Raw genomic sequence first — 12,546 nt, 5'->3', positions numbered from 1 at the left:
CGCGCGCTCCCGGCAAGGAGCGTCATTCAAGACGACCCGACGCGAATCGACTCGCGGAAATAGGCGAGTTCCACTCTTTTACCTTAGTTTTTGAACACCAATCTTTCCACAGAATTTATGCGAAGATAATTCTTGTAAAAGGAGTGTGTGTTTGATGAAAAAAAATTGAACGGAAAAGAAACTCAATACATCGGAGGAAACGACCGATCGCGAGCACTCGGGAAAAATTGGAAAAATCTTTGCAAAAAAATTTTCAGAAATTTTTTGCGAATTTCGCGGAAATCGATGCCCATTTTCGCGATATTTTTCGAGAAAATGGAAAATATAAACAATGGAGAAATCTGGTTTTCCATCTTGTGCAATTGAAAGCGCCACTTTTTTACAGCCTTTTCGATTCCTATTCTCCGATTTGAAGAAAACCCTAATTTGTTTATATTTGAAGAAACCCTAATTTATGTATTTATTTATTTATAAGGAAAGCGTATTTTTACTAATGACGATTAATGCAAAGTAAGTGAACAGCACACGATTTTAAATCTCTACCACACAGGAAGTGAAGTGAAGAGGAAGCCCGTTTTTCGAAAAACTGTCGACCACTGAATACTGGCGAAAAGGGCCCTTTATTACCGTCCTGGATGCCCCCCTCCATTTTCGGAATGTTTGAAAATTGCGCCCGACCTTTCCCGGGAAGCGGGGAGAGAGCTTGCAATACGTCTCGTGTGTCGCTCACAGAGATGGCACGACCTAGCGAAGGACTCCGCGTTGCAATTTACTGTCTCGCCTCCGGACTCCGGGGACGCAATTGCTCCGGCCGTCCTGCCCCCCGCGCCCCCCCAAAACTTTTCTTGCTGCAGGAAAACAAGGAAGCCTTCGGAAACACCCCCGCAGGATCCTACGCGAATTCTCCCCGACCAATGCCACCCCGCGGCGCCTACGCCAATCCTGCGCCCTCCGCCCCAAGTGCTCCGGGGTCGTCCCTACACATGTAAATATTGCAGAAAAGGGCTCCCTTATCGCTTCTCGGCCTTATGGCTAAGATCAAAGTGTAGTATCTGTTCTTATCAGCTTAATATCTGATACGTCCCGCATTGCGGGACCAGAATATTAATCTGATTTTTGGACATTGGCGGGGTACCCGGAGTTTACTCCATCCCTGCCGCGGGTTGGCCCGGCATTGCAGTACCGTCGGGATCGGCCCATCATTAAAAAGGTCCACTTAAAAGCTGATGAGAACAGATTGAAGCTTAAATTGATCCGCGAAAATTATTTATTTTCGCACTTGCAAATTTCAGGCGATCCGGCTGGAAAAATATTCGCGAAATTGCATTTTCGCGGAGAGAAGCGATTTTATTCCATGCGAGCGGAGCAAAAGTAATGTAATCCAAATTGAAGCAGCACAACGAAGTATTAAAAGGAATGAATTATTAAAAGGAGAGAAACTTGGGAAGAAAAAAAATCCCATCTGAAGAGAGTCGTCGTCACTTTAAAGTGTAAGTGTAACAATAAATATAATTTTGTGAAAATAATGCAATTATTTTTTCTGCTTTCAATGCAACGTCAACAACAACAACGTCTTGTCTCCTCAGTATTCCATCATTGGAGACGACGACAACTGTTGAAGAGAGGCGCCGGATCACGTTTCAAACTTTGGCGTGTGACGCCCCTTCCTTCCAGCTGTTTACCTCCCCCCCCGAAGAGATGGCGCGCGCGCGCTCCCGGCAAGGAGCGTCATTCAAGACGACCCGACGCGAATCGACTCGCGGAAATAGGCGAGTTCCACTCTTTTACCTTAGTTTTTGAACACCAATCTTTCCACAGAATTTATGCGAAGATAATTCTTGTAAAAGGAGTGTGTGTTTGATGAAAAAAAATTGAACGGAAAAGAAACTCAATACATCGGAGGAAACGACCGATCGCGAGCACTCGGGAAAAATTGGAAAAATCTTTGCAAAAAAATTTTCAGAAATTTTTTGCGAATTTCGCGGAAATCGATGCCCATTTTCGCGATATTTTTCGAGAAAATGGAAAATATAAACAATGGAGAAATCTGGTTTTCCATCTTGTGCAATTGAAAGCGCCACTTTTTTACAGCCTTTTCGATTCCTATTCTCCGATTTGAAGAAAACCCTAATTTGTTTATATTTGAAGAAACCCTAATTTATGTATTTATTTATTTATAAGGAAAGCGTATTTTTACTAATGACGATTAATGCAAAGTAAGTGAACAGCACACGATTTTAAATCTCTACCACACAGGAAGTGAAGTGAAGAGGAAGCCCGTTTTTCGAAAAACTGTCGACCACTGAATACTGGCGAAAAGGGCCCTTTATTACCGTCCTGGATGCCCCCCTCCATTTTCGGAATGTTTGAAAATTGCGCCCGACCTTTCCCGGGAAGCGGGGAGAGAGCTTGCAATACGTCTCGTGTGTCGCTCACAGAGATGGCACGACCTAGCGAAGGACTCCGCGTTGCAATTTACTGTCTCGCCTCCGGACTCCGGGGACGCAATTGCTCCGGCCGTCCTGCCCCCCGCGCCCCCCCAAAACTTTTCTTGCTGCAGGAAAACAAGGAAGCCTTCGGAAACACCCCCGCAGGATCCTACGCGAATTCTCCCCGACCAATGCCACCCCGCGGCGCCTACGCCAATCCTGCGCCCTCCGCCCCAAGTGCTCCGGGGTCGTCCCTACACATGTAAATATTGCAGAAAAGGGCTCCCTTATCGCTTCTCGGCCTTATGGCTAAGATCAAAGTGTAGTATCTGTTCTTATCAGCTTAATTTCCTTTGATTTGTATTTTTTAACGTAAATTTTCCTCCCGATCTCTTTCATGAACAGCTACACTTTCGTTTCCGTGCCTCTCTGAAGAGTCCCGGATGGGCCCCCACCAGTGGTAAGCCCCCCGGGATACTCTCAGAGAGAAGGGGTAACAGGACACTAGGCGCCTGCTCTGCTCACTTCCCCTCTTTCTCCCCCCCCTCCCCCAATGGCCCCACGGTCCATTGCCTCCTCAAGGCGGGCCGTGGGACCCAATGCCCCTTCTGGGCTCCCCGGATCCACTACGGATCATCCGAATCGCCCCTTCTGGGCGAATATCCCCCGGGCTGGCACCGGATCCTTCAGATCCGACGCCGTATCAAAGCCCCCCTCCCCCGGGCGCACTGCCGGATCCCTTCTGGACCGGCAGCCTAAGCACCGGGTTTCCCCCGTCCCCTGGTGCACTGCCGGGTCCCTTCTGGACCGGTAGTTTGAGCACCAAGCCGCCCCCGACCCCTGGTGCAGCGCCAGGCCTCTTCCAGGCCGGTGTAGTGTGCACCAGGTTTCCCTCGCTTCCCCCGATCCGCGGGCGCGTCACGCCCGATCGGTGGTGAATAATTTAATTCTCCCCCCTCCTCCCCGGCCCCCTCAGGGCACCAGGGGACGCCCTCCGTCGAGTCCCGTAAGGACCGACGCAGAGCGGGCGATTCAAACGGCGCGCGCTTCGCCAAGACCCGTTTTTCCGCTTTTCCCGCCATCCCGTTGGTAAATTCACGCTCGGCGCGCCTCACGCCCGACGGAATTACCACTCATTCCTCCCCTGATCGCAATACTCGGTGAAAGACGTCATCTTTCACAGTTGCGACAGGAAAACTCCCTAAAACATTCAAATCTCCTCCCGGTCCCGCCCAGAAGGGCCGAGAAGCGTGGTAGTGCGCCCTCAGCGCCAACCCTCGGCGGCCGCCTGAACTTTCTCCAGGCGGACGCCGCCGCGCATTTCAAAAGTTTGAAAATTGTAATTTTCTATTTCGCGGCCCTTCAGGCCGCGGAAAAGACCCCCCGTACCCCCGTTGTTACCTTTTGGCCATTGTTAATGTCCTTAGAAATTTTTATAGCCCTTAAAAGGACAATTTTTCCTTTTCCCGTCCTTAAAAGGACGATTTAATTAACGATTTAATTAAACTTCTTCCACGGTCCTTAAGACCGCGGAAGAGTGCCCCCCGGCCCCTCCCCATGCGCTAACAACCCCCAATGCCCCCACGTCCCCCCCGTAAAAACGGGGGGGCGGGGGCCGCGAAAAAAGCCCCGGAAACACCGGGTGCCAAAACCTCCGCCCCCCCATCCTCCTCTCGTACTTTGCGAAGGAGGAGAGCCGAGGCATCAGCGCCCGGCTCCCCCACTACTCCCCCCGCCCCCCCTAGGTCACCCGGCGGCGCGCCCGAATGCGATTCGCCGCTAAGGACGCGCCGTCCCCGTCCATTTGTACGCTATGGCTCACCAGTGTATTCTAATGTATCTTCTCCTTCTTCTTCTCCTTCTTGCGTCCGAAAGATCCCCTTAGAGACCTTTTCCCCCCTTTCTGACGTCACCTATTCCCCCCCTCACTCCCGCTCTTCCTCTCCTCCCTCCCCATCCCTCGACGACTTCACGACGCCCCCGGATTCATCCTCGGCCAGACGTCCAGCGCTGGTTCCTTCCCAGGACTCTCCCCAGACAGCCCCCGTCCCCCAGACGACTGACAGGGTCACGACGAGTCTCCTGACCGGCACCACGGTGTCGGCCAAGAGAGTCGATAATCAACTTGTGGTTTTCTTCCCCGTGGCGGATAGCTTAGGTTGCACCGAGCCCGGATGCCCCACGTCATTCCGAGCTTCTGCGTGGACGGCGACAAGGAGAAGCCTGCTGAGGCACCTCAAGGAGCAGCACGGCCTGACACTGACATCCGTCAACGCCTGCTCCATCTGCGGCAAGACTATCGGCCGCAAGCCATCCACGCACCCTTGCTTGAAGGGAGGTACCAGCAAGGAAGCGGAAGAACCTGAGGCATTCCGGTATCGGTGCGAACAATGCACCTTTGCATGTCCTACCCGCCGTGGATTAGCGAACCACAAGTCGACCCATAAAAGACCTCCCCCCTTGATTGTCCCCCTTCAGGAGGCAATCGAGGAGACTGCTAGATGCGCAACGCCGCCCAACGTGACCGAGGTGCAAATTTCCGTACCAAGAGCAGCTGAACCGGCCGAACACCCGGAGCCGGAACCGCCCCCCGTGATCGGTGACTTTGAGATCCCGTCACCGCCGCCTGGAAATGAAGAACATCCGCCACCAGCAGAAGCAGCAGAAGATCTGGCAGCACCACGACCTGTCGGGCCCACAGGAGGACCGAAGGAGAAACTGTGGCTCGACCGATTGGCCAATACATCCGGCCAATCATGGGAAGAATTCGAGGTCGTGGTAGAAGAACTGGTGGCCAGCATCCAGGCGGAGCGGAAAAAGGAGGCAAAGAAAGCAGACGGAAAGGAAGCACCTCGGCCGCGAAACGTTGCGCATAAACCACCGACCAGACGCAGACAAGTACCGGACTACGACGCCAAAAAGGCGTCGGACATACAAAAACTCTTCCGGAGCCACCCCAGAAGGGCAGTTGAAAGCATCCTTTCTGAGAGGTCTCCCTATTGCGATATACCCGCGGAGGAGGTGGAAAAGCATTTCCGCCAAATCTACGGGGATGTCGGGATTGGGGGCTTCGAAGATACGGATGATGAATCGGTCTACCGTCGAACAACGGAGACCGAGAAGAAACTGCTCCTCGAAAGGGTGACTCCTGAAGAGGTGACGAGACGCATGTCTAGGACGAAGAACACCGCTCCAGGCCCCGATGGCCTCACCTACGGCGACCTGAGGGCGGTCGATAGACATGGACTTATTCTTTCTGCAATCTTTGACAGGTGCCTGAAGGAGGCCAGAACACCGGCCTCGTGGAAGACCTCTCGAACCGTCCTCCTGCACAAAGGGGGGGACCGCCGGGACATCGGCAACTGGAGGCCCATTGCGCTTGGCAATACCATCGCCAAGCTATACGCCGGGGTGCTGGCTGACCGCATACTATCCTGGGCGGTCAGCGGGAAGAAGATGCACCCGGCTCAAAAGGGCTTCCGGGAGTTCGAGGGGTGCCACGAGCACAATTTCACCCTTCAGACAGCTGTCGACGAGGCAAGACGCAGACACTCCCACATCGCACTGGCTTGGCTTGACCTTCGAAACGCGTTCGGGTCCATTCCGCACCAGCACCTCCAGAAGACCTTAAGGAGGATGGACTTGCCTGAGGAGATGAGGAGGACCGTGGAGGAGCTGCAGAAGGGCTCCACGGTAGTGAAGACGTCCAGCGGCGACACCGGCGTCATTGACATCTGCGCCGGTGTCAAGCAGGGGTGCCCGTTATCGCCGACCATCTTCAATCTGGGGATGGAGCCGGTGATACGGGCGGTCGCTGGAGAAGCAGGCAAGTCCGGAGTCGTCGTCCAGGGGCAGGACATCGCCATCCTGGCATACGCCGACGACTTGGTGCTGGTGGCCCGAGACGAGGAGCACCTGCAGCGCCTGCTGACCATCGCAGGAGAGAAGGCAACAGCAGCAGGATTAGAATTCAAGCCAAGCAAGTGCGCCACGCTGGACCTAAATTTCTCTACGAACCAGCCCGTGCAGCCGTCCCAGCTAACCATCCAGGGATCGGCCATCTCCAGTCTGAAGGACGGCGAGGCGTACCGGTACCTCGGGGTCCCCTTCGGTTTCCACGTGGACCAGACGCCCGAGGAGGACCTGGTGCGCTTGGGCGAGGACGTCAGCAAGATCGACGAGTCTCTCCTCGCCCCGTGGCAGAAGATCGCCGCCACCAACATCTTCCTGCTGCCCAGACTGGAGTTCATCTTGCGGGCTGGTAACGTAAAGAAAAAATATCTGACTGACATTGACAAGAAGCTGAAGGCCTGCGCAAAGGGCTGGCTCCATTTGCCCAAAAGGGCATCGCCTGAGATGGTCTTCATTGGCCATCAACATGGCGGCGCAGGTCTTCTCCCTCTTTCTGACTTGACCGACATCTTGACCATTGTACAGGGTTATAGACTCCTCCATTCCCGTGACCCCAACGTGAGAGTGCTCGCCTGGGGTCGCCTGAAGGAGGTAGTGCGGAGGAAGCTGAGGAGGCCGCCAACCACCGGTGATCTCGCAGAGTACCTTAGCGGTAGTCTGCGGGATGACTTTGGAAGGGAAAGCGGTGACTTCAGCTCCCTCTTCACGCAGGTTCGTTCCGCGTCACGCCGTATCGCCGCGCGCATTGGATTGAGTTGGAGATGGTCGGACGAGCTAAAGGAGATGCAGATTTCGTTCCGCGACATGAATGACGGTTCAGAAGATCGACCACCTTTCATCAGGGTTCCCCCGAAGGCCGTGAGGCAACTGACGGGTGCCCTGAAGGTCGCGGTGCGGCGCTACTACCTGAACAAGGTAAGCGCCAAGCCCGACCAAGGTAAAGTCATTCGTGCCTCGGCGAAGTCTGAAGCCTCCAATCACTTCCTGGCAGGAGGGAGGTACACCAGGTTTTGTGATTGGAGGTTCATCTTTAGGGCTCGGCTCGACCTGCTCCCACTCAATGCCTGTCGCCGTTGGGAAACCAACGGGGACAAGCGGTGTCGGCGATGCGGCTACGCGGAAGAGACCCTGCCCCATGTCATTAACCACTGTACAATGCATTCAAGGACGTGGCAGCGTAGACATAACGCTGTCCAAGACCGACTCTACAAGGCTCTGATTGGACGCCGGGGAAAAGGTGACGATGAAATCAGAGTCAACAAACAAGTACCTGGCACCGACTCGACTCTTAGACCAGACCTGGTTATAACTAACCAGGCCGACAAGACTGTGACTCTGATCGACGTAGCGGTCCCATTCGAGAATACGGACGACGCACTGCTGGCAGCCAGGACCGCAAAGGAGGAGAAGTATGCCGCCCTGGCAGAGACCATCCGCCAGCAGGGAAGCAGAACATCGGTCGCCGCCATCGTCGTGGGAAGCCTGGGGACTTGGGACCCGAAGAACGATCCCGTCCTGAAATCCCTGGGCCTACCTCGACGATACTGCAACACCATGCGGCGGCTAATGGTGAGCGACGTCATCCGATGGTCGCGGGACTGCTACGTCGAGCACATCACGGGTCACCGACAATACGAGGACGGCTCCGGAGGCTGAAATAAAGACAAAAGTGAAGTCGTATTAAAATCATTTTCCCTTTTTTTTCCTTTTTCCGTACTTCTTCTTTTGTAAAACCTTTTCTGTCCCCTTTCTTTTATGAGCCATAGTGTATAAATGGACAAAATGCCGTAGTTTATAAACGGCTCCCCAAGTGTCACCCCCCCCTAAAGTGAAACCCCCCAAAATGTGAACATATTACCTGTACTATATAAAAAAAACAAATGTGTGAGAAGCAGTATAACTATATAAACATTCCCTGAAAAAAAAAGGGCAAAGACTTGTTCCCCGGCTCCCTCACTTGGAGGGAGCCGGACTTGTATCAAATATACATATGTAAGTTGCTAATTGAATATTTTAAACTCTGTATTTAAAGAATTTTAAATAAACATTTTTATCTGTTCTTATCAGCTTAATATCTGATACGTCCCGCATTGCGGGACCAGAATATTAATCTGATTTTTGGACATTGGCGGGGTACCCGGAGTTTACTCCATCCCTGCCGCGGGTTGGCCCGGCATTGCAGTACCGTCGGGATCGGCCCATCATTAAAAAGGTCCACTTAAAAGCTGATGAGAACAGATTGAAGCTTAAATTGATCCGCGAAAATTATTTATTTTCGCACTTGCAAATTTCAGGCGATCCGGCTGGAAAAATATTCGCGAAATTGCATTTTCGCGGAGAGAAGCGATTTTATTCCATGCGAGCGGAGCAAAAGTAATGTAATCCAAATTGAAGCAGCACAACGAAGTATTAAAAGGAATGAATTATTAAAAGGAGAGAAACTTGGGAAGAAAAAAAATCCCATCTGAAGAGAGTCGTCGTCACTTTAAAGTGTAAGTGTAACAATAAATATAATTTTGTGAAAATAATGCAATTATTTTTTCTGCTTTCAATGCAACGTCAACAACAACAACGTCTTGTCTCCTCAGTATTCCATCATTGGAGACGACGACAACTGTTGAAGAGAGGCGCCGGATCACGTTTCAAACTTTGGCGTGTGACGCCCCTTCCTTCCAGCTGTTTACCTCCCCCCCCGAAGAGATGGCGCGCGCGCGCTCCCGGCAAGGAGCGTCATTCAAGACGACCCGACGCGAATCGACTCGCGGAAATAGGCGAGTTCCACTCTTTTACCTTAGTTTTTGAACACCAATCTTTCCACAGAATTTATGCGAAGATAATTCTTGTAAAAGGAGTGTGTGTTTGATGAAAAAAAATTGAACGGAAAAGAAACTCAATACATCGGAGGAAACGACCGATCGCGAGCACTCGGGAAAAATTGGAAAAATCTTTGCAAAAAAATTTTCAGAAATTTTTTGCGAATTTCGCGGAAATCGATGCCCATTTTCGCGATATTTTTCGAGAAAATGGAAAATATAAACAATGGAGAAATCTGGTTTTCCATCTTGTGCAATTGAAAGCGCCACTTTTTTACAGCCTTTTCGATTCCTATTCTCCGATTTGAAGAAAACCCTAATTTGTTTATATTTGAAGAAACCCTAATTTATGTATTTATTTATTTATAAGGAAAGCGTATTTTTACTAATGACGATTAATGCAAAGTAAGTGAACAGCACACGATTTTAAATCTCTACCACACAGGAAGTGAAGTGAAGAGGAAGCCCGTTTTTCGAAAAACTGTCGACCACTGAATACTGGCGAAAAGGGCCCTTTATTACCGTCCTGGATGCCCCCCTCCATTTTCGGAATGTTTGAAAATTGCGCCCGACCTTTCCCGGGAAGCGGGGAGAGAGCTTGCAATACGTCTCGTGTGTCGCTCACAGAGATGGCACGACCTAGCGAAGGACTCCGCGTTGCAATTTACTGTCTCGCCTCCGGACTCCGGGGACGCAATTGCTCCGGCCGTCCTGCCCCCCGCGCCCCCCCAAAACTTTTCTTGCTGCAGGAAAACAAGGAAGCCTTCGGAAACACCCCCGCAGGATCCTACGCGAATTCTCCCCGACCAATGCCACCCCGCGGCGCCTACGCCAATCCTGCGCCCTCCGCCCCAAGTGCTCCGGGGTCGTCCCTACACATGTAAATATTGCAGAAAAGGGCTCCCTTATCGCTTCTCGGCCTTATGGCTAAGATCAAAGTGTAGTATCTGTTCTTATCAGCTTAATATCTGATACGTCCCGCATTGCGGGACCAGAATATTAATCTGATTTTTGGACATTGGCGGGGTACCCGGAGTTTACTCCATCCCTGCCGCGGGTTGGCCCGGCATTGCAGTACCGTCGGGATCGGCCCATCATTAAAAAGGTCCACTTAAAAGCTGATGAGAACAGATTGAAGCTTAAATTGATCCGCGAAAATTATTTATTTTCGCACTTGCAAATTTCAGGCGATCCGGCTGGAAAAATATTCGCGAAATTGCATTTTCGCGGAGAGAAGCGATTTTATTCCATGCGAGCGGAGCAAAAGTAATGTAATCCAAATTGAAGCAGCACAACGAAGTATTAAAAGGAATGAATTATTAAAAGGAGAGAAACTTGGGAAGAAAAAAAATCCCATCTGAAGAGAGTCGTCGTCACTTTAAAGTGTAAGTGTAACAATAAATATAATTTTGTGAAAATAATGCAATTATTTTTTCTGCTTTCAATGCAACGTCAACAACAACAACGTCTTGTCTCCTCAGTATTCCATCATTGGAGACGACGACAACTGTTGAAGAGAGGCGCCGGATCACGTTTCAAACTTTGGCGTGTGACGCCCCTTCCTTCCAGCTGTTTACCTCCCCCCCCGAAGAGATGGCGCGCGCGCGCTCCCGGCAAGGAGCGTCATTCAAGACGACCCGACGCGAATCGACTCGCGGAAATAGGCGAGTTCCACTCTTTTACCTTAGTTTTTGAACACCAATCTTTCCACAGAATTTATGCGAAGATAATTCTTGTAAAAGGAGTGTGTGTTTGATGAAAAAAAATTGAACGGAAAAGAAACTCAATACATCGGAGGAAACGACCGATCGCGAGCACTCGGGAAAAATTGGAAAAATCTTTGCAAAAAAATTTTCAGAAATTTTTTGCGAATTTCGCGGAAATCGATGCCCATTTTCGCGATATTTTTCGAGAAAATGGAAAATATAAACAATGGAGAAATCTGGTTTTCCATCTTGTGCAATTGAAAGCGCCACTTTTTTACAGCCTTTTCGATTCCTATTCTCCGATTTGAAGAAAACCCTAATTTGTTTATATTTGAAGAAACCCTAATTTATGTATTTATTTATTTATAAGGAAAGCGTATTTTTACTAATGACGATTAATGCAAAGTAAGTGAACAGCACACGATTTTAAATCTCTACCACACAGGAAGTGAAGTGAAGAGGAAGCCCGTTTTTCGAAAAACTGTCGACCACTGAATACTGGCGAAAAGGGCCCTTTATTACCGTCCTGGATGCCCCCCTCCATTTTCGGAATGTTTGAAAATTGCGCCCGACCTTTCCCGGGAAGCGGGGAGAGAGCTTGCAATACGTCTCGTGTGTCGCTCACAGAGATGGCACGACCTAGCGAAGGACTCCGCGTTGCAATTTACTGTCTCGCCTCCGGACTCCGGGGACGCAATTGCTCCGGCCGTCCTGCCCCCCGCGCCCCCCCAAAACTTTTCTTGCTGCAGGAAAACAAGGAAGCCTTCGGAAACACCCCCGCAGGATCCTACGCGAATTCTCCCCGACCAATGCCACCCCGCGGCGCCTACGCCAATCCTGCGCCCTCCGCCCCAAGTGCTCCGGGGTCGTCCCTACACATGTAAATATTGCAGAAAAGGGCTCCCTTATCGCTTCTCGGCCTTATGGCTAAGATCAAAGTGTAGTATCTGTTCTTATCAGCTTAATATCTGATACGTCCCGCATTGCGGGACCAGAATATTAATCTGATTTTTGGACATTGGCGGGGTACCCGGAGTTTACTCCATCCCTGCCGCGGGTTGGCCCGGCATTGCAGTACCGTCGGGATCGGCCCATCATTAAAAAGGTCCACTTAAAAGCTGATGAGAACAGATTGAAGCTTAAATTGATCCGCGAAAATTATTTATTTTCGCACTTGCAAATTTCAGGCGATCCGGCTGGAAAAATATTCGCGAAATTGCATTTTCGCGGAGAGAAGCGATTTTATTCCATGCGAGCGGAGCAAAAGTAATGTAATCCAAATTGAAGCAGCACAACGAAGTATTAAAAGGAATGAATTATTAAAAGGAGAGAAACTTGGGAAGAAAAAAAATCCCATCTGAAGAGAGTCGTCGTCACTTTAAAGTGTAAGTGTAACAATAAATATAATTTTGTGAAAATAATGCAATTATTTTTTCTGCTTTCAATGCAACGTCAACAACAACAACGTCTTGTCTCCTCAGTATTCCATCATTGGAGACGACGACAACTGTTGAAGAGAGGCGCCGGATCACGTTTCAAACTTTGGCGTGTGACGCCCCTTCCTTCCAGCTGTTTACCTCCCCCCCCGAAGAGATGGCGCGCGCGCGCTCCCGGCAAGGAGCGTCATTCAAGACGACCCGACGCGAATCGACTCGCGGAAATAGGCGAGTTCCACTCTTTTACCTT

The 12,546-nt window shown here is 50.7% G+C and overlaps 4 non-coding genes and 1 pseudogene across 4 annotated transcripts; all 5 read left to right on the top strand.

The window, feature by feature from the left end:
* The first annotated feature begins 1,012 nt into the window (after positions 1 to 1,012).
* Positions 1,013 to 1,205, top strand: LOC139689804 (U2 spliceosomal RNA). Its single transcript, XR_011701410.1, has one exon. It is a non-coding gene; the product is annotated as a U2 spliceosomal RNA (small nuclear RNA).
* A 1,513-nt stretch (positions 1,206 to 2,718) lies between these two features.
* Positions 2,719 to 2,824, top strand: LOC139689764 (U2 spliceosomal RNA; annotated as a pseudogene).
* Positions 2,825 to 8,359: 5,535 nt separating this feature from the next.
* Positions 8,360 to 8,548, top strand: LOC139689734 (U2 spliceosomal RNA). The gene has a single exon (XR_011701368.1). It is a non-coding gene; the product is annotated as a U2 spliceosomal RNA (small nuclear RNA).
* Positions 8,549 to 10,061: 1,513 nt separating this feature from the next.
* LOC139689802 (U2 spliceosomal RNA) lies at positions 10,062 to 10,254 on the top strand. Its single transcript, XR_011701408.1, has one exon. It is a non-coding gene; the product is annotated as a U2 spliceosomal RNA (small nuclear RNA).
* Positions 10,255 to 11,767: 1,513 nt separating this feature from the next.
* Positions 11,768 to 11,960, top strand: LOC139689801 (U2 spliceosomal RNA). The gene has a single exon (XR_011701407.1). It is a non-coding gene; the product is annotated as a U2 spliceosomal RNA (small nuclear RNA).
* The last annotated feature ends 586 nt before the right edge of the window (positions 11,961 to 12,546 follow it).

Source organism: Hetaerina americana, unplaced genomic scaffold (genome assembly GCF_022747635.1).
Source record: "Hetaerina americana unplaced genomic scaffold, ioHetAmer1.1.p SCAF_270, whole genome shotgun sequence".
Classification (NCBI taxonomy): Eukaryota; Metazoa; Arthropoda; class Insecta; order Odonata; family Calopterygidae; genus Hetaerina; species Hetaerina americana.
The sequence above is the reverse complement of the archived record's forward strand: the minus strand, read 5'-3'. Positions and strand labels throughout refer to the sequence as shown.